Here is a 25,535-nt window from a genome sequence, read left to right on the forward strand (position 1 = left end):
CTGATAATATTTACCACTAAGGGTTGTGGTGAGGATTAGGTGAGATCATCCAGCGGATGGGATGGGCACCACAGCGGCTGGCAGCAAGTACTAACAGGCAGTAGGTGCCACTATCCAGGAGGCAGGTCTTTCTCATGACCTCTCTATGCTCCGTCCTGGCCGGAGAAAGCTCCACACTGCTCACCCTCTTGCCTTATTCACCCTCTTAAAATCCCCCGGGCTCCCTGAGCCGGTGACCCACTGCCTCTCGCTTGCCATTCCTCTTGGGTGCCTGGTCCACCCTGGAGACAATGGTGACCCACCATGTGGCTGGAGGTACCACATCCTCCCCCACCTCCCAGAAATAGTAAACGAGAAGTAACCTTTTTCTATTCCCCATTCCAGACTTCCTTAATTAAAATCAAATATTTGCACACTTTCCAAAGCCTATAAACCTGATTGCTCTCAGAAAAAACAAAACCAAAAAAAAAAATGCTTCAGAGCAAATAGAGTGAGTGTGGCACAGGTGGTCCGGCGGGACCTCGGGGTACCGGGCAGCAGGTCCTGAACAACCACACCAGCCCAGAGCAGTTGCCCTCCACAACAAATCAATGCAACATTCACTCTGCAAAAGGCCCACTGAAAAGCCCCTGAGGGTTAGTAGGGGTAGGGGAAGGATGGAAGGGAAGAACAGTCTACCCCAGCCCCGCCCTGAATGCTTTCAAACCAGCCACTTCTCACTGGCATGGCTGCCCAGCTGTTAAAATAGTGAGTCCTTCCACACAGGCGGGGAAGTAGCTGCTGCCCCAGGAGCCTTCACTGTAAGTGCCCCTCCCCCAGCACTCCCGGCCCTCCCCTAGGATGCAGCAAGGAAAGAATTAGTGTTGGGGCACCAGTAGAGGCTTCCAGAAAGTACTGCAATCTGTGCCCAAGGTTAAATATTCTGGCCATCACCCCTGGGCACCGGTAAGGGGCAGGAAGATGCAAACAAAATTCTGGGGGATTCAGAAGAGGGACAAGGTTTCAATAAATGATTGCTAAGGGAAGAGAGAGGGGAAGCAGGAGGGGTGGAGAGAGAAGGGAAACTGATTCAAGTGGTAGTTGAGTGGCCCCGAGGAGAGGCCCCAGAACTGCCCACACCTCCCTCCTCTAGGCCACTCACTCTCCCAGTTCAGGTCACCACTGCGGAAGTCTCCCTAGCCAGGTGCTACAGTTTCAACACTGGTCCCCCTCAAAACTCATGTTGAAACTCAATCCCCGCCACGCAGGCTGTAATCCCAGCACTTTGGGAGGCTGAGGCGGGTGGATCATGAGGTCAGGAGATCGAGACCATCCCGGCTAACATGGTGAAACCCTGTCTCTACTAAAAATACAAAAAAATTAGCTGGGCATGGTGGCGGGCGCCTGTAGTCCCAGCTACCTGGGAGGCTGAGGCAGGAGAATGGCGTGAACCCAGGAGGCAGAGCTTGCAGGGAGCCGAGATTGCGCCACTGCACTCCAGCCTGGGCGACAGAGTGAGAGACTCTGTCTCAACAAGAAAAAAAAAAAAGAAAGAAAAAAAGAAAAAGAAAAGAAAGAAACTTAATCCCCAATCTGGCAGTGTTCAGAGGTGGGACCTTAAGAGATTGTGGCTAGATCATGAGGGCTCTGCCCTCGTGAATGGATTCATCCATTCATGGATTAATAGGTCAATGGATTAATGGGTTATCTTGGGAGTGGGACTGGTGGCTTTATAAGAGGAAGAGAGACCTGAGCTAGCACATGAGCTCTCTCAGCCCCTTACCATGGGATGCTCTGCACAGCCTCGGGAATTTGCAGAGTCCCCACCAGCAAGAAGGCCCTCACCAGATGCAACCCCTCAACAATGGACATCTCAGCCTCCAGAACTGTAAGAAATAGTTTCCTTTTCTTTATAAGTTACTCAGTTTCAGGTATTCTGTTGTAAGCAACAGAAAATGGACAAAGACACCAGGCAAAAGCAAACCCAGCACTGCATGCCAGCCTCCAAGCCCCTTCTGGTAATGGCACTGCTTTCCTCTAGGGTATCCCCTAACCCTCCCCTCATGCTCCAGGGGTGGCACATTACCTAGAGGAGGACAGTCAAAGCATGGAACCTCCAGAACCAATAGACAGCTCAAACGCAGCCATGTGCCCCTAAATGGACAATAAGAGACTTCTCTCATACCTTGGCTGAAGCCACTAGGAAAGGGGTACCTTCCCCCTACCCTACAGGGTTGCAAACATGAGTGGATAGAAACCTGAATCCAAGCTGATGGCCTCTTGCCATCTTGAAAGGAGAGACAGCTTGAGAAACAAGAAAGAAAACCACAGCCAGGACACAGGAGACCAAACCTGGCCCACACAGTTGGGGTCCCTGGATCAGCCATGCCCAACCGGGTAGTGACTTGACACAATAAATGATCTTTTCTAGATTTCAGCTAGCTTGAGTTTGGTTACTGTCACTTGCAACACAGTGCTGACTGACACAATGCTCTGTGGGTTAATGACAGGCTGCTGGTTGCTCCTAGGCCCCACTTCCTACGCTGGCTACCATTTCAGGTCTGACTGTGGCTTACTGATGGCACCTGGGAGGCTGGGCTAAGTCCCCCAAGCCCTCCATTGGTGCAAACACAACATTCCTCTCTCATTGTGGGCCCCAGACTCCAGTCTCTCATCTGCCACCTCCCACCTTTTCTTTTTTTTTTTTTTTTGAGATGGAGTCTCGCTCTGTCGCCTAGGCTGAAGTTCAATGGTGCAATCTCCGCTCACTGCAAGCTCCGCCTCCTGGGTTCACGCCATTCTCCTGCCGCAGGCCTCCCTAGTAGCTGGGACTACAGGCGTCCGCCACCATGCCTGGATGATTTTTTTTTTTTTTTTTTTTTTTTTGTATTTTTAGTAGAGACAGGGTTTCACCGTGTTAGCCAGGATGGTTTCAATCTCCTGACCTCGTGATCCGCCCGCTGGGATTATAGGCGTGAGTCACCGCGCCCGGCTCTTTTCTTTTTTATGAGACTGAGTCTTGCTCTGTCACCCAGGCTGGAGTGCAGTGGCACGATCTTGGCTCACTGCAACCTCCACCTCCTAGGTTCAAGCGATTCTCCTGCCTCAGCCTCCTGACTAGCTGGGATTCCGCAGGCAGGCGCCACCTCACCCAGCTAATTTTTGTATTTTGAGTAGGGATGGGGTTTCACCATGTTGGCCAGGCTGGTCTGGAACTTCTGGCCTCAAGTGATCCGCCTGCCTCGGCTTCCCAAAGTGCTGGGATTACAGGCGTGAGCCATCGTGCCCAGCCCCACCGTTTCTAGTACACAAATCCTCCACTGGCTCCCACGGCCTACAGATTGGGACGCAAGTCCCTTTAACACAGCTTACAAAGCCACCATCACCTGACCCTGATGTCTTCGATGTAAGGTGTTTGTATCGGTTGGAACCCCAAGAGTGCACCAATAGACAACATGAGGCAGTGTGGTGCAACATGCTGTTTTAATCAGCGCCTGGGTGCAGGCGGGCTGAAGCCTAAAATGGCGTCGGCCCCAAGTGAGGACGGAGCAAAGGTTTCATAGTCTCCTGTAACAGGAAGTCTCCTAGTCGGAAGTAACTGCTACGTTGTACCCGGATGGCCTCTTTCTTGATCTTCAGGGGTACCTGTCTTCCGGCCAGGGTAGGTGTCTTCCGGCTGGCTCTGTTTCTGATTCTGCTATCTTGCTGAGGCACGCTGCTGACCCAAGTGGCCTTGCACCCAGGGACTGGGCCTGAGAAGGAAGGAGTTATTCATCTCCTTAAGTTTTCAGGCCCGGGGGGGGGGGGAATCTTACACTCAGGAACCCTCTAATTCAGCCACGTGGACCTGTGAATGTTCTTTGACTATGCTGAGATCCTTCCCATCTCCAGGCATTTGCATGCGTCACCTGACAGGAACAGTGTTTCCAAATGTTTAGGAGTCTTAGCAAGCCCACTTTATACCATAAGCTCTCTGAGGATGAGGGTAACCCCTCTTGTTCTCTAACCCACATCCAGTCCACTGAGGTCAAAGCCTCCGCTCCCTGTGGGCGTTGGATAAATATTGAAAGGACCTCATAAACACAGCTTCTTCCCCTCCGTGATTACCAAGGCCCATAACCCCGCAAGCTGTCTAACACCCACACTGGGACAGAAACAGGCTGAGTTCAATATCTTTGTTACGTAAAGTATGGTGGATGGGGGTTTTTTCCCTCGATTTAATTGAAAAACAGCCAGATGTGTACATTTCAGCAAGAGCCCAGAGAAAAAGTCTACGGAGAAAACTTCTCTCAACACTGCACATGAACTGAGAGCACTTATCATTGCAACGTTGGGAGAGTTCGTTTCAAAATAGACTCTGGAGATCTTCTAGTACAACCTGCCCATTTTACAGAAGTGGAAACTGAAATTTCAAGAAGTGAAATCACAGCCCAGCATCACACAGCTAGGAGGCTGACCGGCCAGGACAAACACCAGGTTCTGTCTTTTCCCCATAACATGTATTATTAACAGCATCTTCATTTTCACTTTTCATTATCATAACACTCATCACACACTCACTTAAGACTGGAAGCCACAGAGAAGCATATGTGTTTTCTGCTCTTTGCACCACCTCTCAGTGCGTCTCTGGAAAATGGGGTCTCTGTTTACTGGCAGGACGACTGGAGCCTTGCAGGCCTTAGACCTCCTGTGGTCTCTCACCCTCTCTCCTACCCGTAAACATTGCCAACACCAGCAGCACAGATAGCAGCTGCCCACTGAGGAGTGAAAGGCGGTCTCTACTTCCCAAAGCCTACCGAGGCTCTTCTCAAGTTTCTATCTCACTGATTGTTTTGAAGGAACTCAAATTAAGTTACTCCTCAGACAATCTCTGATTTTGGCAAGCACCTAAATCAGCACGTAAGGGGCACTCTGAGTCGTTCCCTCTGCAGGGACCGGGGTGTAGGTAGCAGGTGCATGGCCAGAGAGGGTCCTCATCAAGGCAGCAGAGCAGCGCAACCAGAACTCACTCCCACCCCAGCCTCAGGACGTGTTCAGGACCTCGCAGGCCTGATGCCCTTTCTTATTTCATATCGTTGACTTTCCGAGGCAGTAAGAGGGCCACCTCTCCAAGTCGTCCTCAGTTTTAGGGCACTTCCCCATCTACGAAGGCACAGTTTTCTTCTCCATCTCTTCCACTAGGCTGTGCTCTCCCTGGTGCCCAGCACGGTGTGGGCACCAAGTAGGTGCTCCATAAACACATGAATATACATATATGTATATACTGTATATGCATGTTTTATACATACAAACTTGTTTATTTGTAGCATATAGTTGGCATTCGATAAATGCTTGTTTTATGTAGTCATAACACATACATGTATATGCATGCTCTATATATCTAGATAAAGTATGTTTTATCTATAACACATAATAGGTGTTCAGTAAATGACGGGTATATACATAATATGTATAATATTTCATGCTGCTGAGCAAATGAATAGGTAAAGAACAATACAGTGTATGTGTGTGTATGTCCATGCGTGCATGCATGTGTGTGTGTGTGTGTGTGTGTGTGTATATATATATATTTTTTTTAATTCCCCAAGACAGGGTTACACTCTGTCAGGCTAGAGTGTAGTGGCAGGATCATGGCTCCCTGCAGCCTCGACCTCCCAGGCTCAAGCGATCCTCCTGTCTCAGCCTCCCGAGTAGCTGGGATTACAGGTGCCTGCCACTGCACCTGGCTAAGTTTTTGTACTTTTAGTAGAGATAGGGGCTCAAGCGATTCTCCTGCCTCAGCCTCCCGAGTAGCTGGGATTACAGGCGGCCACCACTGCACCTGCCTAATTTTTTATATTTTTAGTAGAGATGGGGTTTCGCCATGTTGGCCAGGCTGGTCTTGAACTCCTGATCTCAAGTGATCTGCCCGCCTTGGCCCCCCAAAGTGCTAGGATTACAGGTGTGAGACACCATGTCTGGCCTTGTACCTTTAAACCATGTCTTGGCTGGGCACAGTGGCTCACAACTGTAATCCTAGCACCTTGGGAGGCTGAGGTGGGAGGACTGCTTGAGGCTATGAGTTCATGACAAGCCTGGGCAACATAGTGAGACCCTGTCTCTAAAAAAAATAAAAAGGAAATCAGCCAGGTGTAATGGCTAATTTTTTTAATTTATAAAAATAAAAAAAGGTACAACAGGCTGAGGAGTTGAAATGAAAATTCCAGGAGGGCAGATACTGTGTCTTTTGTTCTCCATTATATCCCTAGGCCCCAACACAGTGCCTGCCTGGCACTAAGTATGTGCTCAATAAATACTGGCCGAATAAAATGGACATTTGAAAGTCTTCTCCAAAACTCATGTTGAAATGTAATCCCCAGTGTGGCTGTATTGAGAGGCAGGGCTTTTATGAGGTGATCAGATTATGAGGACTTTGCCCTCGTGAATGGATTAATCCATGCATGGATTATGGGTTGGTGAGTTAATGGATTAATGGGTTATCATGGGAGGAGAACTGGTGGCTGTATAAGAGAAAGAGAGACCTGAGTTACTAATGTGAGCAGGCTCAGCCCCCTCACCATGTGATGCCCTGCACAGCCTCGGGACTCTGCAGAGAATCCCCACCAGCAAAAAGACTCACCAGACACAGCCCCTCCACCTGGGACTTCTCAGCCTCCAGAACTGTAAGAAATAAATTTCTGGCCGAGCACAGTGGCTCATGCCTGTAATCCCAGCACTTTGGGAGGCCGAGGTGGGCAGATCACTTGAGGCCAGGAGTTTGAGACCAACCTAGCCAACATGGTGAAACCTTGTCTCTACCAAAAACTACAAAAATTAGCTGGGAGTGGAGGAATAATTTTTAGGCCGGGCATGGTGGTTCACACCTGTAATCCCAGCACTTTGGGAGGCCAGGCTGAGGCACGCACAGTGCATGAGCCAAGGAGTTCGAGACCAGCCTGGGCAACATAGTGAGACTCTGTATCTACAAATAATAGAAAAATTGGATAGGTGTGGTGATGCATGCCTGTGGTCCCAGCTACTCAGAAGGCTGAAGTGGGAGGATTGCTTGAGTTCAGACAGTCAAGGCACTCCAGCCTGGGCAACAGAGTAAGACCCCGCCTTAAAAATAAAATAAAATAAATAAATGAAATGAAATGAAAACATTTTTTAAAAATCTGATACAATCTGAAAATGAATTGGAAGTGGGGAAAATGTCCCGTCGGGACCCTGCCCACTTGTCAGAGCAAGAAATGACCCTACTGCCACCCCCTCTCAGAACAGTGCTCAGAAAGATGACATGGTTTCAGCCATCACTATTAGTTCACTGTTTTTCATCGCTCTTTAACGAACACTGTGAGGCACTGTGATAAATGCTGGAGACCCTGAGATGAAGGACACACAGGCCTCGTTTTCCAAGAGCCTAAAATCCCTAATCTCCAAGATCAGCCAGTCTTTCCAGAGAAGCATTTAACTCAGACCAATACTTTTGGAAGACAGCAGAGCTCCGGAGCCCTGATCACCCATTGTCCGTATCTCCACCTTTCTTCATCATGTGTATGTTCATTATACCTTGCCTCTTTCCAAGAGACAGTTGAGATCGCTTACAACAAGAAAAGAACCCACAAGGATTACAAACAGAAGAAAATATGACAGTATTTTCCTGACAAAGCAAATGGCCTGAACCTGCAGGCTGGTGACAGCTGCTGTGACCAAGCACAGATTTGGCTCTGAGCTTCCTGGCAGCCAGGGCCGAAAGGAATACACAGCAAGAAGGAAGAGCAACCTTTCCTCTCTGGTAACACAGCGTTTCCTGGCTACCTTTAAATTCTACAAAACAAAGGTAGGGCTTACTGTGGATGGGCAAGGCTGGGGTCACCAGGGTAACCGTGGGTGCAAACACCCTCTCATTCATCTTGTTCATTATAGAACTTAACATCTTCCCCTCCGGGCGTGGTGGCTTACACCTGTAATCCCAGCACTTTGGGAGTCCAAGGCGGCTGGATCACTTGAGGTCAGGAGTTCCAGACCAGCTTGGCAAACATAGTGAAACCCTGTCTCTACTGAAAATACAAAAATTAGCCAGGTGTGGTGATACGCACCTGTAATCCCAGCTACTTGGGAGGCTGAGGCAAGAGAATCACTTGAACCCAGGAGGCAGAGGTTGTAGAGGGCCGAGATCACACCACTACACTCCAGCCTGGGTGACAGACCAAGACTTTGTCTCAAAAAAAATGAAAAAAAAAGAACTCTGGCTGAACACAGTGGCTCACGCCTGTAATCCCAGCACTTTGGGAGGGCAAGGCAGGCAGATCACTTGAGGTCAGGCGTTTGAGACCGGACTGGACAACACATGGAAACCCAGGCTCTACTAAAAATACAAAGATTAGCCAGGTGTGGTGGCAGGCACCTGTAGTCCCAGCTACTCAGGAGGCTGAGGCAGGAGAATCGCTGGAACCCAGGAGGTGGAGTTTGCAGTGAGCCAAGATCATGCCACTGCACTCCAGCTTGGGCGACAGGGCAAAACTCTCTCAAAAAAAAAAAATTAGCCGGATGTGGTGGTTCACACCTGTAGTCCCAGCTACTCATGAGGCTGAGGTGGGAGAGGCACTTGAACCCAAGAAGTGGAAGCTGCAGTGAGCTGAGATCGCACCACTGCACTCTAGCCTGGGAGACAAAACCAGACCCTGTCTCAAAAATAAAAGGAGTCCTTGTGCCCCCACAGCACCTCTGCCTACCTCCCTCAATTCTCCCACCATCTGGACGCCATCATCCAATTGTGTGTCTGTCTCCACCTCTGGACTGTAAGCTCCTTAAAGTCCAGGATTACTTCTTGGCTATATAGTGAATTGTGTCCCCCAAAATTCATACACTGAAGTCTTGACCCCTAATGTCAAAGAATGTAACCTTATTTGGATTTAGGATCTTTGCAGATGTAATGAGTTAGCATGAGATCACAGAAGAGTAGGGTGGGCCCCAGTAAGATGATACGCACGTGAAGACACAGACACACACAGGGAGAAGGCCACGTGCACACGAAGGCAGAGGGTGTCACACCTACAAGCCAAGGTACGCCAAACACTGCCCCAAAACTCCAGAAGTTGGGGGGGTGGCATGGAACGGACTCTCCCACACATCCCCAAGAGGGAACCAACCCTACTGGCACCTTCTCCTTGGACTGCCAGCCTCCAGAACAGCTCTCAGACACTAGATGTCTGTTGAGTCCCCAGTTTGTGAGATGGCTAAAGCAGCCCTGGGAAGCTGATACAGGTTTCTTTATCTTTGCATGCCTGTGCTTAGCACAGTGCCTGCCACACAGAAGATGGGTTCACCTCTATGGAACTGAACCACAGAAGCCTGGGTGTTCAAGGCATGGCATCAGGCTGGGGGGCTATCTACCTCCCAGAATGGGAGGCAGGTGCAGAGAGGCACCCAAGCTCCCCGTCTCACCATGTCACCAAGGCCCACAAGCAGGCACAGGGTGCCTTGCTACAGCCTGGTGGCATACGCCAGTCAAGGCTATGGAACATCGACAACAGAAATCAGATATGACTATTTTATGGAAAAGAGGATTTTGATGAGAAGATATGAGAAACTCCCAGAATCAACAGGCAAAGTGCAGAGCCATGCTCAGAGGACCACGGATACTGTGCAGGGGGAGAATGTGGCCAAGGCCACGTCAGGGGACGTCTGCTGCAGACACTGCCACTCCTACTGGGCCTTGACTCTAAACAACCTCTTCCTGCCCCTGCATCTGTGCAGTACTTAGCCCAGGGTCAGAGCTGAAGGTAGCAGTGGTCATGTGGCCAAGCTGAGGTCACATGGCAGAGCCTCAGCAGGCCACAGGCTGCGAAAAAGAATGTCTTGTCCACCTCAGCTTCCATACTGGCAGAAGAGGCTCTGCCTCCCTCCAAGACTTACACACTGAGGATACCCCCAACCAGGAAGGTGGGTGGGAGGCTGAGCACCCCAAAATATAAAAAGTACCCATAAGACCCACCAACCCACGAAGCTGCAGAATTCAGTAAAGGTAGACCCCTGAGCGCCATCACGCCATGACAGAGTCCTACAGAGTCCTACAGAATGGACTCGGGCTCCCAGGGTGGCGGAAGTGAGGGAGAGGCCTCTGCATGTCTACACAGCCTCAGAGCCAAGTGTGAACAAAGGAAGTGTTTCTTCATCTCTCACCACAGAGAACAAGTGTGAAGCAGAATTTCAAGCATCTGCTATTGCAAAACATCTAAAGTAGTAGCAAAAGGTCATTTCCAGAAACATCCCTCTTCCCCTACCCTAGAAGCCATTCAGCATCAGCTACATTCTGAATAACATTATCTGAAGCTTGTTCATTCATTCAGCAAACTGTCCCAAGACCCAGATGTGCCTGGCCTCATGCTGGACACTGGAGTTACAAAGATGAATGAGTTGCCATCCCTGACCACAAGTTCAGTAAGCTGGAGGAGAGGACAACAGGGAAGGCTTCGCTGGGGATGGCAACTGTCATGGAGGGTTAGTGATGTGAATATACGTTCCAGATGTTTTTTAGCATTTGCTGGGCATCACACATTTCTAAACACACACATACACACACACACCCTTCCAGTCAGTTACCTCCTTAGTCAGCCACCAACCCTAGAACCATGGTCCAAAGGACTAGGCCTTGATGTGCAAACCTAGGTCCTCTTAGGAAGGGCTGCGGGCTACTGGGTAGGCTAAAGATGTCAACATGGTAGATGGCAATCTGCTTCCCTGGGTGGGAGACAAGAGACAGAGGCTGACGCCAACATGCCAGTTGGCTGTGCTCTTGGGCAGACCTTAGCTCTCGGTCAGCAGCTGGTCCTCAGGAAACTGGGAGATGAAGCTTGTTTTAGGTGCCCCTGCTCCACCCTCCACAATCATAATACCAGCGCTTACCATTTGCGCTGCACACTCCAGTTTATAAGACACTTTTACAGGCATCCACTCCTTCATTCATTCATTGAACACCAAGGCACTTTGCTTAGAGCTAATAATCTAAACAGTAATTAAACACAGCTGCTACCCAATTGGTTGTCACTTCCTATGGGAAGCCCTCCTTAACCTATCAGGTTGGGATCAATGTCCCCCAACCCCTACCTCACACCCCACAGGCCCACAGTAGCCCAGACTTTCCTAGATCACAGCTCCCTGTATCAGCCCTGGGTCTCTTTCTATCTAAACTTCCTGGTTTAGATGCAAAAGGGTTCCTCAACATCTTTGCCACTCATGTTCAAATTCAGACCAGACCCTCATATATTTCAGAACAGGGTCCTCCTCTGCACCCAGGTACCTGCTTGGAAGGACCTAGTGTGTGAGGAGCTATTATTGGGAGGTACCTTAGCCAGTCTCTGGTGCAGTGGCGAGATGTGGACACTGAGGTCCTGGGATGACTCATCTACTCCATCCACCACTGCAGTCCCTGAGCCTAGTACAGTGCCTGGCACACAGTGAAGCAGAATGGATGTCCTGAGGAAGTGCGAGTGGGAAGACCCAGGAGGACAGAGGGGCCATGGGGAAACAGAAGCCAAGTGGGAAAGGGCAGGGGAGACTCAAGGTAAGAATCTGGCATTATCATTCCCTCCTCATTTGTGGATTAGGACATTTATCTCAGAGAGCTTGGGTGACTTGCCCACAATATTACTGCCAGTAAACTAGCTGGACCTCTACTCTCACTCTCTTTATACCAATTTCCAAACCAACTCTCTACATACCAGACAGCTTTGAGTCCTCCCTCCCCCGCAGCCCGTAGAATTCCATCTCTCTTCCTGTGACCAACTTACTGTTTGGGATCTAATGTATTCTGTACCCTCCCTCCGGGGTATTTTTTTTAAGATACCCTGAAGATAGAAGCCTGGGATTAAAAGAAAGAAAAGGATTCCTAATGATGGAATGGCAGGTACTCACTTATTCATTAAACAAATATTTACTGAACACCTAGAGTATGTTCTATTCTAAGTGCAGAGATACCAGCGTGAACACAGGCAAAAATCACTGCCCTCTAAGATACCATCATGAAATGGTGTTATGAAAAGCTGGTATGCCTTCATGAAAGAAGGAAGGAAGGAAAGAAGGAACGGAGGGAGGGAGGAAGGGAGGGAAGGAGGGAGGGAGACCAAGTGATCTATTCAAGATGTCACTTAAGCTGACCCAGGGAACATGGTCTACTGGGGATGAGGAGACGCCAACAATCCTTCACCCCAAGACCACTCTATTGTCTACTGCAGGATCCCCTGTCGTCATTCACTTTCCTTTCAATATCCACAGTAGAAGAGAAACAGACGGAATAAGCCTCCTTTTTTGGCCATTGCTGGCTTCCTAATTAAAGTCAAGGATTTGTGTTTATTCAGGGTCTATAAACACAGACCCAAAAAAGTGTTTAAGGGAAAGCAGATGAAATGTGGGTAAGGACTAGTAATAAAATCACGGAAAATGCTGTGCGTTTTCAATCATGACTGTGATTAAACAAAACTTGCAGGAGGATGCTCTGAGGGCCAAGGCACATAAATGTGTGCAGGGCCTGAGCTTCCAGGGGAAAATGTAAACCATAACTTCCTGCAGAATTAATTGGTCCCTGGTGGGAGATACGTGCTAAGTTCCTCTGGACAGAGCCAGAGAATCACGATGCAGCTAATGTGGGTCCCCTCCCCCTCCTGCCACTAGGTTGCCACACAGCCTGTCAAGACTGCATTTAAAATCCTGTGGATTTGCAGGTTCCTTGGGGACAGCCTTTGGAGGAAGAAACTGTGCTCAAATTACAAGAGGCACCTAAAGAAGCTCAGAAACAGGCCAGGCACGGTGGCTCACGCCTGTAGTCCCAGCACTTTGGGAGGCCAAGGCGGGCGGATCATAAGGTCAAGAGATCGAGACTATCCTAGCCAACATGGCGAAACCCTATCTCTAATACAAATACAAAAATTAGTTGGGCATGATAGCACGCGCCTGTAGTCCCAGCTACTCAGGGGGCTGAGGCAAGAGAATCGTCGTCTGAACTCGGGAGACAGAGGCTGCAGTGAGCTGAGATTGCTCCACTGCACTCCAGCCTGCTGACAGAGTCAGACTCTGTCTCAAAACAAACAAACAAACAAACCTCAGAAACTGAGGCTGCCCCTTCCAGAGCACTCACTGTCAGCTCCTCTCAGGACCTCAGTGTCCACATCTGGCCACTGCACCAGATACAGGCTAAGGTTCCTCCCAATAATAGCTTCTCACACACTAGGTCCTTCCAAGCAGGTACCTGGGTGCAGAGGAGGACCCTGTTCTGAAATATATGAAGGTCTGGTCTGAATTTGAACATGAGTGGCAAAGATGTTGAGGAACCCTGAGGATTCCACAAGGAAGTGGATGACTTTGCAGTGATCAAAGAGAGCAAAGGAGGGGTGACAGCCAGGGCCAGCCTTAATGAAACCCTAATGAACAAGTTCCCGCAATTAAGGACAACAATGGGAGAGGAACCAGTGAGGCCCAGAAAACAATCAATGCCTTTGATGAAGCACTGCTGATGAAATTTCCCATTGGTGCTTTAATCTGGCTCCCTGGGAGTTGTTGGCTTTGCAGTGTCTTCAAGGAAACTCATCTCTCTCTTTTTTTTTTTTTTAGATGAAGTCTTGCTCTGTCGTCCAGGGTGGAGTGCAGTGGCATGATCTCAGCTCACTGCAACCTCTGCCTCCCAGGTTCAAGTAACTCTTGTGCCTCAGCCTCCCAAGTAGCTGGGATTACAGGCATGTGCCACCCTGCCTGGCTACTTTTTGGATTTTTAGTAGAGATGGGGTTTCGCCATGTTGGCCAAGGTGGTCTCGAACTCCTGACCTCAGGTGAAATATCTAAACCCCTTTCTGACTTTTTTCTTCTCCTTCTTTTTTTGAAAATTCAAGACATGGTGCTTGATCAATGCTAAGTAGAACAGAGAGCCAGGAAACTCATCTTTAATTCAGCGCCGACAATCCTCAGCTCAGCTCAAACTTGGCAAAACGCTTTCTTCCCTCACATCTATTCATAGCCGTCTGTTCCTAGAGTTAACGCTCAATTATTCACCCTAACAGAGGAATTGTCCCATGCTCTGAGAGTAACATGGGGCAGGGTGGGAGGCAGAAGGGGCAGAGGAGCAGGGACAGACTAGGAGACCCCAGCTGCCTCCCAGTAGGCAGCCATACTCCTCTGAGAGAGCAGCAAGGTGACAGCGCCCTCCAGGTATGGCCAGTGGGGAGGAGCCGACCTTAGTCACCAGGGCCCACAACACACCAGGGCCTGCAACAAACATGCTGAACTGCACTCACCAGGCCCGTCTCAGGACTGCTGTCCACAGGGAAGGAAAGGGAGGCTCAGACAAGTGACATGACCCGCCAGCAACACAGAGTGAGCAAATGGCAGGGCTGGTGACACGATGCAGAGGCCAGGCCCATGAGCACCAAGCACCCACAGGCCCATGTGCACCAAGCAGCCAAGGAGCAGATGCAATTGACACCTCAGATGATGAAAAGCTTGGAACTGTCACAGGCCCCAGCTCCTCCCAGGACTAAACCTTTTACCAGAATTGCTTCCTGCCTGGTGGGCACCCCCAACGATTGGCTAAGTTGAATGGAATCTCCCACAAGGTTTTGTGCTTTTGTATTTTTAATATGCTGGAGACAGTCTCACTCTGTTGCCCAGGATGGAGTATAGTGGCACGATCACAGCTCCCTGAAGCCTCGACCTCCCGGCTCATGCAATCCTCCCACTTCAGCCTCCTGAACAGCTGGGACTACTGGTGAATGCTACCATGCCCAGATAATATTTTTATTTTTTTGTAGAGATGGGGGCTTCCTGATGTTGCCCAGGCTGCTCTGGAACTCTTGGGCTCAAGCAATCCTCCCGCCTCTACCTCCCAAAGTGTTGGGATTACAGGCATCAGCCACTGCACCCAGCCTCCCATAAGGTTTTGATGAGGATTAAATGAGATGATGTACACTCAGCAGAAACCTCTACTGTCACCGTGTTCCCCTTGTGTTTTAGTCCTTCATTTTCTTCCTCTGACCCTCGAAACTGTAAGGACAAGGAGCCTGCATGACTCGGCATGACTCAGCTTGGTGAGCCCAGGGCCCAGCTCAGCAAGTAGTTGGGTTCATTCTTCACTCCTTCAGCCACAGCAGCTGACTTAATTATCACTTCCTTTCCCAGGTTCTGAGGAGCAGAGAGCCCAGATGTGAGGACAAGAGAAAGGTGGGGTAGGGGATACAGACAGGGAAGACAATGGGCAAACCTACGATTTTTTTCTGGACATTCAATAAATGCCTATTTGAGATGCTAAGACATGTCCCCCTTTTGCATCTAATCACAGAAATACTTACATACACACATCAAAATGATAAATCCTGGGCATGAAATGAATATTTTTAAAGATGCCAATTTAAGCCAGGCACAGTGGCTCACGTCTGTAATCCCAGCACTTTGGGAGGCTGAGGTGGGCAGATCACCTGAGACCAGGAGTTCAAGACCAGCCTGGCCAACATAGTGAAACCCCATCTCTACTAAAAACACAAAAATTAGCCAGCCATGGTGGCTCAAAGCCTATAGTCCCAGCTACTCAGAGGCTGAGGCACTAGGATCACTTAAACCCAAGAGATTGAGGTTGCAGTGAGCCAAGACTGCACCACTGCACTCCAGCCTGGGTGACAGAGCAAGACTCTGTCTCAAAATAAAATAATAAATAAATGAAGATGTCAATGTAAATTATCGGCCAGGCACAGTGGAGAGAGCCTGTCGTCCCAGGTCTTTGGGAGGCCAAGGTGGGAGGATCCCTGGAGCTCAGGAGTTAGAGGCTGTAGTGCGCCATGCTTGCACCTGGACAACAGAGCAAGACCCTGTTTCTAAAAGAAAAAAAAAAATCTAATAATAAAAAATTGTCCACCCAAAAATATAACTGTCCACCCAAAGTAGAAAATTAACTCATATACTCATTCATCAAACATATGTTTGGTACCTACCTACCAGGTACTTTCTATATTTGGTGCCTCCCTTTAAAAAATGGCTGAGGAGCATTGAATCCTAACCCTTCCAAAACACAGGCAAAGATGACAAGTGGGCTGCATCACACACCCTAAGAGTCTGTCTCGAAATTTGCAATCCCATAAACGGTTATAGCTCAGCCACCCGCTGGGGTGCCTTCGTCTGTCTGCTCCTGTCTGCTCCGTATGGGCTTCTCAGAGGCAGACGCGTCCTTTTCTTCTGCCCCTGCCTCCCATCACAGAGCACAGGAAGAGGGTTCTGAAAAGTGGCCCCTCTCCCCAAGAGAGGTTGCGCACACCCTCTGCACCCTTGCTCCCAGACGTCCAGGAGGCAGGAGCGGAGAGACTGGTCAGGTGCTTGGAGCCATAAGGTCACTCATCTTCCATTGAGAACACACGGAACACAGCTCCCACTGCCTGAACCAAAGTTCACTTTGCTTTGGAATTACATAAAGTCCCCAAACAGAAAACGCTTGGCAACTGTTCATTAGTGGCTCTCATTCATCTTACCTTTCCCTGAAAATAATTTTTTTTTTTTTTTGAGACAGAGTCTCACTCTGTCACCCAGGCTGGAATGCAATGGCACAATCTTGGCTCACTGCAACCTCCGCCTCCCGGGTTCAAGCAATTCTCCTGCCTCAGCCTCCCGAGTAGCTGGGACTACACGTGCGCTATCACGCCTGGCTAATTTTTGTATTGTTAGTAGAGGTGGGGTTTCACCACGTTGGCCAGGCTGGTTTCAAACTCCTGACCTCAAGTGATCTGCCCGCCTCGACCTCCAAAAGTGTTGGGATTACAGGCGCAAGCCACCACACCTGGCCCTGCAAATAATTTCTATAGGACCTGAAGACGGTTACTGCTACGGGGGTGTCTCTAGATTCCTTAATCCTATCAGCTGCTTGACTGGAAGGAATGATGAGATTCTAGAAAAATCTAGAAAAATCTTGTGACCTCCCTCTGACGCCAGGTTTCCTCATTTATAAAATGGCAACAATAATGTCTTCTGCGTAGATCTAGGAGATGGTCCGTGGTGGCTGATATATTCAAGAATTGCTAGCTGTTTTTCTTTAATCAGACCTGTCAGTATTCCACCTCAGGGATGCCTGGGCCTAAGTTTTATTAATTGAACTGTTTTGTTTTATATCTTTTATGAAGTAATCTAAACTTTGGTTTTCTCTGTTTTCCTGAAAGCAGTAGTATTCTAGGTTTCTTAGAGAAGAAGAAAAGAGGCCAAGCTCAGTGGCTCACATCTGTAATTCCAGCACTTTGGGAGGCCAAGGCAGGAAGACTGTTTCAGCCCAGAAGTTCTAGACTAGCCTGGGTAACATAGGAAGACCCCACCTCTACAAATAATTTAAAAATTAATCAGATGTAGTGGCATGCACCTGTGGTCCCAGTTGCTCAGGAGGCTGAGGCAGGAGGATCACCTGAGGCAGGGAGGTCGAGGCTGCAGTGAGCTGTGATCACACCGCAGCACTCCAACCTGGGCAACAGAAGAGAAGAAAGGAAGAGGAGACTCTTAGTGGAGAGGAAAAAAGAAGGGGAGAAGGGGAGGTTTTCTTACAATAAAAGTAACATAATCACATTCCAAAAAAAAAATGTGCAAATGAGAGAAAGGGAAAGAATATCTCCATATTCTTATCTCCCTAACACAACTTCTGACACCATTTTGGTCTATTTACTCAAAGTCTTGTTTCCTATAAATGACAGATGGTTTTCTAAGTCTTCTCACAGCCTCCATGGCCCTGACTTTGCGTGGCCGTGTAATATTCCACCACGCGGCTAAAGCATAACTTAAGTAGGTGGTTACTGTCAGACACTTAGATTATTTCCCATTTATTTTGTTACTGTAAATAGCTGAGCTGGCCAGGTGCGATGGCTCACGCCTGTAATCCCAACACTCTGAGAAGCCAAGCAGGGAGGGTGGCTTGAGCTTGAATTTGAGACCAGTGTGGGCAACACAGTGAGACCTCATCTCTACTAAAAATAAAAAAATTAGCCAGGCATGGTGGCGGGCACCTGTGGTCCCAGCTTCTGCCTCTAGAGATGACGCTTGCCAATCTATGTGAGTACCTGTAGTTATTCCAGGGGATTCTGAAGAAGCCTATGGAATCAGATTAGGGAACCACTGCTGTTCCCAACTGAATTGAAAACTGAGGTACTTGGGCGGCTGAGGTGGGAGGACTGCTTGAACCCTGGAGGTCAAGGCTGCGTCGTGATCATGCCACTACACTCCAGCCTAGTTGACAGAGTGAGACCCTGTCTTAACAACAATAACATAAAGCTGAGCTAAAAATATTTATGCAACATTTTGTCCATATTTTTTACTGTTTTTCTTAGGAAAGATTCCCAAAGTGGGTTCCCTGGGCCAAAGGTTATGAAGATGTTCATGGCTCTTGACATCAATTGCAATAGTTGCCCAGAAGGGTGACTCAAAAGGTCACCTGGTTGGCCACCAGCAAGAAAATGCATGTACCTTCACTGGGGTGACACCTTTCACAGTCACCACAGGGCAGGGTCAGGGACACCTGTTGGGTTTTCTCTGGAGTGAGCGCTTATGGAACATTCTGGTCTCTGCACATCGGCTGCACAATCTCAGGTGCTTTTCAGCTCTGCCCTGCTGAATGAGAGCTCCACAATGCACTCGAGAATAAGCTCCACGGTGGAATCAAATGCTCCCTCCTCACCCAGCAGCTATTTGGGGATGATCAGAGAAAACGAAAAATCAGGTTCCTCTTCTTTTGGTTTTAGGTGTCCAAGGTGTTGAGCCAATGATTCGTTTATCTAGAGAGAAGCATTTTCCAACCACATCGATCATGGAGGACCGTGGGGGGACATTCACAGGTCACACCTCGTTTATTACTCATTTATTTTGAGACAGGTCCACTCAGGCAGGGCCTCAGGGACTGTGGGATCAAATCCAAAGACCCAGGAGGCCGAAGCCCTTTCACATCAACTCCTGGATGGGGCCTTCAACTGCAGACTTGAAACGTGCAGGAACAATGACAAAGTCAGAAGGGGCCTAAATCTAGGGGCTGCGGTAACCAAAGAGACTCTGCTTTATTTATTTATTTATTTGTTTGTTTGTTTATTTATTTAGGCGTCACCAGGTCAGGAAAGGCTGTCTCCCTCTGTCCACTCTGTCTCTCACATCAGACAACTAGATATCCAAAAACTCTCTCCAAGGTTATCACACTCAGGCATGAGAGACCCTGGGATAATCACACCTACACAGATAACACCCCTGTTGGGTATCAAGACAACTTTGCACATTCTGAAGATGTCCTCAGTGCATCAAACATACAGTGGGATTCTACTGTACCCTCTTTTTTTTTTTTTTTTGTTTAGAGACAGGGGTCTCCCTTTGTTGCCCAGGTTGGTCTCAAACTCCTGGCCTCAATCGATCCTCCCACCTGAGCCTCCTGAGTAGCTGGGACGGCAGACGTGTGCCACCCAGCCATACCCTCATTTCACTGAGCCGAATTCAGCTATACTCAAAGGGCCAAATGCTTTTCTTTTTCAATTTTAAAAACTTTAAATAATATAAAAGTGTATTTTGCCTATTGTATTTGTTTGTATTTGTTTCTACGGGTTTGTTTGTGTTTTGTTTTTTAGTGTAGGGAAACTGGAAAGCCTGCTGGACAAATTCTAAAAGAGCTATAGCACTCTGCTTCCCATTTTTTGTATATTGTGCATTGTACTTTATTGTAGATTGTCTACTGCTGTTTCTATTATGCACTGACTCATTGATGTTTCAGTACAGCACCAGACACACAAAACCAGTGCATGGAAAACCAGCCTTCAGGAGCAACTCGGGAGATTGTCAGGAATTTTTTTTTTCTGAGACAGAGTCTCGCCTTTGTTGTCCAGGCTGGAGTGCAGTGGCAAAATCTCAGCTCACTGCAACCTCTGCCTCCCCAGTTCAAGAGTTCCTCCTGCCTCAGCCTCCCGAGTAGCTGGGATTACAGGCGCGTGCCACCACATCCGGCTAATTTTTGTATTTTTAGTAGAAACAAGGTTTCACCACGTCGGTCAGGCTGTTCTCAAATTCCTGACCTCATGATCCACCTGCCTCGGCCTCCCAAAGTGCTGGGATTACAGGCATGAGCCACCACGGCCGGCCAGGATTTTTTTATTTATTTTTTTTTTGCCTACTGTGCTGACTTCTGAACTTCACCGTGAAGATGTGACTCTGTTCAGCAGAGTTTCTTCTCCTTGGGTGCTTTTAGGTCTTGGGGGCATGTGTCTGTCTGTCAGGAACTAGCAGAAAACCAGCCCAGCTCAGATCAGAACAGGAAACCAGGACCCAGGCTCGTGGGTGCCAGGGCAGGGCCTTGTGGCTTCACAACCCGCCTCCCAGGGGCAGGCTGTCTGGTCAAGAGAACTTGCCCTCTTCACTGCTGGGTCCCTTAGCGGGCTTTCACGTGCCTGGCCTGGTCCCTCCTTCTTTAAACAAAGACTGGCCTAGATGACTGTCACACTCCTGTGTGATACTGGACAACACACATCACCTCTCTGGGCCTCCATTGCCTCCGAACAGTCTTCCACCTTCGGCTGGAATCAGAGCCCCCAAAGCGAGATTCTAACAAGAGATTACATTGTGTGAGATACTGACCTCCTCAGCATCTAGGCTGATGGGGCCCCTGGGTGGGTCACCTCTAGCTGGGAGATGCTTCTTCTTTCACGGCTCCAACTGTGCCTTAAAAATTAAAAGCTGGGAACCTGTAATCCCAGCACTTTGGGAGGCCGAGGCAGGCAGATCACTTGAGGTCAGGAGTTTGAGACCCGCCTGGCCAACATGATAAAATCCTGTCTCTACTAAAAATACAAAAATTAGCTGGGCGTGGCAGTCCACACCTGTGATTCCAGCTACTCGGGAGGCTGAGGTATGAGAATCGCTTGAACCCAGGAAGCGGAGGTTGCAGTGAGCTGAGATCGCGCCACTGTACTCCAGCTTGAGTGACAAAGCAACACTGTGCCTCAAAAAAAAAAAAAAAAAAAGAAAAAGAAAAGAACACAAAGACCCTGGCTTGCCAGGTACAGTGGTGTGGCACCTAGAGTCCCATCTACTTGGGAGGCTGAAGTGGGAGGATCACTGGAACCCAGGAGAGTGAGTCCAGTTTGAGCAACGTAGCAAGACTCTCATCTCAAAAAAATAAAATAAAATAAAATAAATATATATAGAGAGAGATTTACACATACACACACACACATATATATAAATATATATATTTATTTATTTGGAAGGCTGAGGCAGGTGGATCACCTGAAGTCAGGAGTTTGAGATCAGCCTGGCCAACATGGTAAAACCCCATCTCTACTAAAACACAAATATATATATATATACACACACACACACACACACACACACATATATATATATATAGACCCTCCCACCCAGGAAGCATAAGAACACCCAAGGTATGAGCAGATTAAAGAAATCCTGCAGAAGAGGGAACACGTGCACAGAGTATGCTGGCAAGGTCACAAATAGAAAATGGGTGGGGGAACTTGAAAGCAGAGGTCTAACTCCCATGTGCACCTTATTTGCTCAAGTCTACATGGACCAGTATCCAAACATTGAAATTTTCCTTTCAAATTCAATCCCCCAGAGTGTAAGGTCTCAGGACCTTTCTTTCCCCCAAATCTTTTCTTGTGCGGATGCATATATGCAGACAATGCAAAGTGCTACAAATCCCAACACCAAATGCATCAAGAAGTAGATTATTAGTATGAGTCAGTTTCACACTAACTTTACCAAAAACCTCACCGCTCAAATTAGCTCAAGTAATCTACTTACAACCGCAATTATAAATTCTGAGCTTCCTTGGCTGACAAGTTTGCAGTAGGTGGTTCTTGGCCCTGAGGGCTGCTGAAATGCCCGTTGTTATGAGATGCCCACTGAGAAACCCACCGCCCTCTCCCAGCAGGGTCCAGCAGGAGCAGTGTCTGCTCTTGGCTACACAACTCCATTCATAGACTTTTCCAGTTACATTCAAGGTTCACCCAAAGGAGGTAGCAAACACAGGAGGTGGGCACTGAAGCTGGCCTGGCACATTTGAATTCCAGCTCTGCTTTTTATTAGCCTCCAGGTTTTCTCAGTTTTCTCATCTGTAAAATGGGAATAATATGACCTGCCTCACAAGAGTTACCATGAAAGTAAGAAATAAAATATTCAACGTACATGACACAGCCAGGCGCAGTGGCTCACGCCTGTAATCCCAGCACTTTGGGAGGCCGAGGCAGATGGATTGCCTGAGGTCATGAGTTCGAGATCAGTCTGCCCAACATGGTGAAACCCTGTCTCTACTAAAAATACAAAATTAGCTGGCGTGTTGGCACATGCCTATAATCCCAGCTACTTGAGAGGCTGAGGCAGGAGAATTGCTTGAACCCGGAAGGTAGAGGTTGCAGTGAGCCAAGATTGCACCACTGCACTCCAGCCTGGGCAACAAGAGCGAAACTCTGTCTCCAAAAAACAACAACAACAAAAACAAAGTATAGGACACCTGCTCCATGCTCCATAAAAGAAAGTTAATATTGCCATAAAGGAGACCAAAAAATCACAGAAACCCACAATGTGATCCTGATGGGAGCCCTGTTATGAGGGCCTTTCAGGCCAGGCATGGTGGCTCACACCTGTAATCCCAGCACTTTAGGAGGCCAAGGCAGCCAGATCACCTGAGGTCAGGTGTTCGAAGCCAGCCTGACCAACATGGTGAAACCTCGTCTCTACTAAAAGTACAAAAATTAGCCAGGTATGGTTGCAGGTGCCTGTAGTCCCAGCTACTCAGGAGACTGAGGCAGGATAATTGCTTGAACCCAAGGAGGCAGAGGTTGCAGTAAGCCGAGATCGTGCCACTGTACTCCAGCCTGGGTGACAGAGCGAGACTCTGTCTCAAAAATAAATAAATAAATAAAATAAAAATAGAGGGGCTTTCTGCCAGGTCCATAGCTGCCTGCACACATAGTCTAGAAATGTGACCTCACCCCCTTAGCTCCTGCTCCACTCGCCACCATCAACCCACTGGCCTGTCATTCATGGTGTCTGGTGACTCTCCCTGCCATCCCATTCCAAACCCCTCAGAAAAACTTCTCCAATTCCTGAGTGAGAAGAATGGGCCTAGAAGGGCTGAGTTTAAGTTAACCCAAAGAAATAAACCCAAACTCCTTCACTCTCCAGGCTGCTCAGGCCTCAGGGACGTGTGTCGGGTGGCTGTGGGGCACACAGTATCATTCCCCACGTGGATCTGTCACAGGGCCTAGCACACAGTAGGTGCTCACTCAGTGACTGTTCTGTTGTTGAATGGCAGGATGAATCTCACTGCTCCCTCAAGACCTGAAAACTTGAGAGTTATGAAGGCATGTTTAGGAATGACTGTAAAATACCACTTTTCAGAAAACAGAAATCTCCATTTGATTCTTTCATTTGCACGCCTGTTTGATCTGTCTACACACTGGTTGGTCTCTGGTGTCCCAGGAGCAGAGGGCAATACACAAAACCAGAGTTCAGGGGAGCAAAGCAGACATTTTAGGAAGTTATTGCCCAAGTTTCACTTCCACGTCGTCTCCTGCATTCTACTTCAACTCTGGTTTTGAGCAAAGCTGGGGCTGGTAAAGAAACTTCCCTTAGTCTACATGTTCCTCTCCCTGAGTCCCAGCACTGAGGCTCTTCCGACCAGGGACTCAAAGTACTGAGCATCCACTGATGCCAGACCCTATGCCAGGTACATTCAGACATTTTCTGACCTAACAGCCACAACAAGCTGGGAAACAGACACTAAGATGCCAAGAGAAGTTATGCAATGTGCAAAAGACTTCACAGGGAATCAGGTCTGAATCAAAGACCTCCTTGGTTCCAAGGTCCTTGCTTCTCAACCTGCCACTGTCCTTTTTCAAAGGTGCCAACCACTAACATGGCAGTGTTTCATTTTTCATAAAGCCACCTGAGGAGTTCAAAAGCATCTTTGTTTTGTTTTGTTTTGTTTTGTTTTGAGACGGAGTTTCCCTTTTGTCGCCCAGGCTGGAGTGCAATGGCACAATCTTGGCTCACTGCAAACTCTGCCTCCCAGGTTCAAGCAATTCTCCTGCCTCAGCCTCCTGAGTAGCTGGGATTACAGGCGCCCGCCACCACGCCCAGCTAATTTTTGTATTTTTAGCAGAGACGAGGTTTCACCATGTTGGCCAGGCTGGTGTTGAACTCCTGACCTCAGGTGATCCATGCGCCTTGGTCTCCCAAAGTGCAGAGATTACACATGTGAGCCACTGTGCCCGGCCCAAAAGCATCTTGAAGAACTTCCCCCCTGCATTAAATTCAGATCCCATCTCTGCCAGAAGGATAGGCCTGGACAAATCATACAGCTCCCACCCAGCCGTGACTACGTCCCATGGGAGGAAGGATGTATATATGGAGGGTTTCTGCTAGAGACTATGCTAGATGCTTTGATACACATTATCACACTCAATCCTCCAAACATTCCAGGGAAGCAGGTGATAGTAGGCCAGTTTCATCAATGACAATTCTGGTTCTGCAGTGGGATGTGATTTGTCCAAGGTCATGCAGCACTGAGAAGCAGGGCCAGGGCTCCATCAGCCCTGCCACGCAATAGGCTTCGTTGAGTGAGCACTGGATGTAAATTTCAAAGAACTCAAATCGGCCAGACAGAGCCAGTGGCAGGAGACTCTATTAAGCAGATGAGGAAAGAATGGCACTTTTCTTCCTCCTGCCACCCAAGCCTTTCCCATCCTTAACTCTTCTGCACAACGGGGCCCTCACTGTCCTTCCCCCACCTTCTTATCAAAGGATGCTGGTGCCGGGAAGGGGAAAAGACAGAACGAAGATTAGTCTCTGGCACAGTTTATGTTGATTTCAAAGCTGTCACTCTTCCCACGTTGGGCCTTCTTTTTCACCATGGATTTAAGTGTCTGGTCCCCCGCTGAAGGAAGGTCAAGGACAGCGGTACATTTTGAACTAGGGAAAGACTCCGGTCCTCAGCATCCTCCTGCTCTCACAGCCTTACTGCTAAACACAGCAGTGGATGCAGACGGCAGCACTGTGGAGCGGTGAGCAAAAACCAGGCTCAGAAGTCGGTGGCCTAGGTTCCAGTCCTGACTGTGCCTCCTGGTCAAGATGCTTCCCCCTGGGGAGTCCCAGTTCCCTTGTGTGGATGTACTGGATGCTTAGGCCTGAAACTCTGAGAATGGGGTTTCTTCTGCTCAGTCCTCACAGGCCACCATCACGTGGAGGAGATGTTCAGCTCACACTGCCTCTCCTCCTCCCCTCCCTGAAGGCAGCCCCATCTCAATGGCTCACAGCATCTAGGCCCCCCTGGGCTTATTCAGCACCTGCTGGCAGGCAGAGGCGGTCTCTCTACCACCCCTTCCTGCTCCCACTGTCGCCTGTCTTGAGGGCCGTCCTAGGCCTTCATCACTTTGTCGTATGTGTTTTCGCATGCCTGCCTCCTCCATTAAGCTACCTCGGGAACCGCCAGGGTCATATACAGATTTGCACCATCAGCACCAGCCCGGCTCCCGAATGAATGAGGGGGAGCAGGTCAGGCTGGATGATTTCCTGGCCCACTGCAC

General features: G+C 48.8%; 1 protein-coding gene and 1 pseudogene across 15 annotated transcripts in view; both read right to left on the reverse strand.

Annotated features, from left to right (window-relative positions):
• Nucleotides 1–25,535, reverse strand: part of FAM49B (family with sequence similarity 49 member B) — a 172,462-nt gene that overhangs the window by 140,993 nt on the left and 5,934 nt on the right. The gene's annotated exons all lie outside the window — the stretch shown is intronic.
• Nucleotides 19,568–19,618, reverse strand: LOC116268729 (annotated as a pseudogene).

The sequence above is a fragment of the Papio anubis genome, chromosome 8, assembly GCF_008728515.1.
Source record: "Papio anubis isolate 15944 chromosome 8, Panubis1.0, whole genome shotgun sequence".
Taxonomy (NCBI): domain Eukaryota; kingdom Metazoa; phylum Chordata; class Mammalia; order Primates; family Cercopithecidae; genus Papio; species Papio anubis.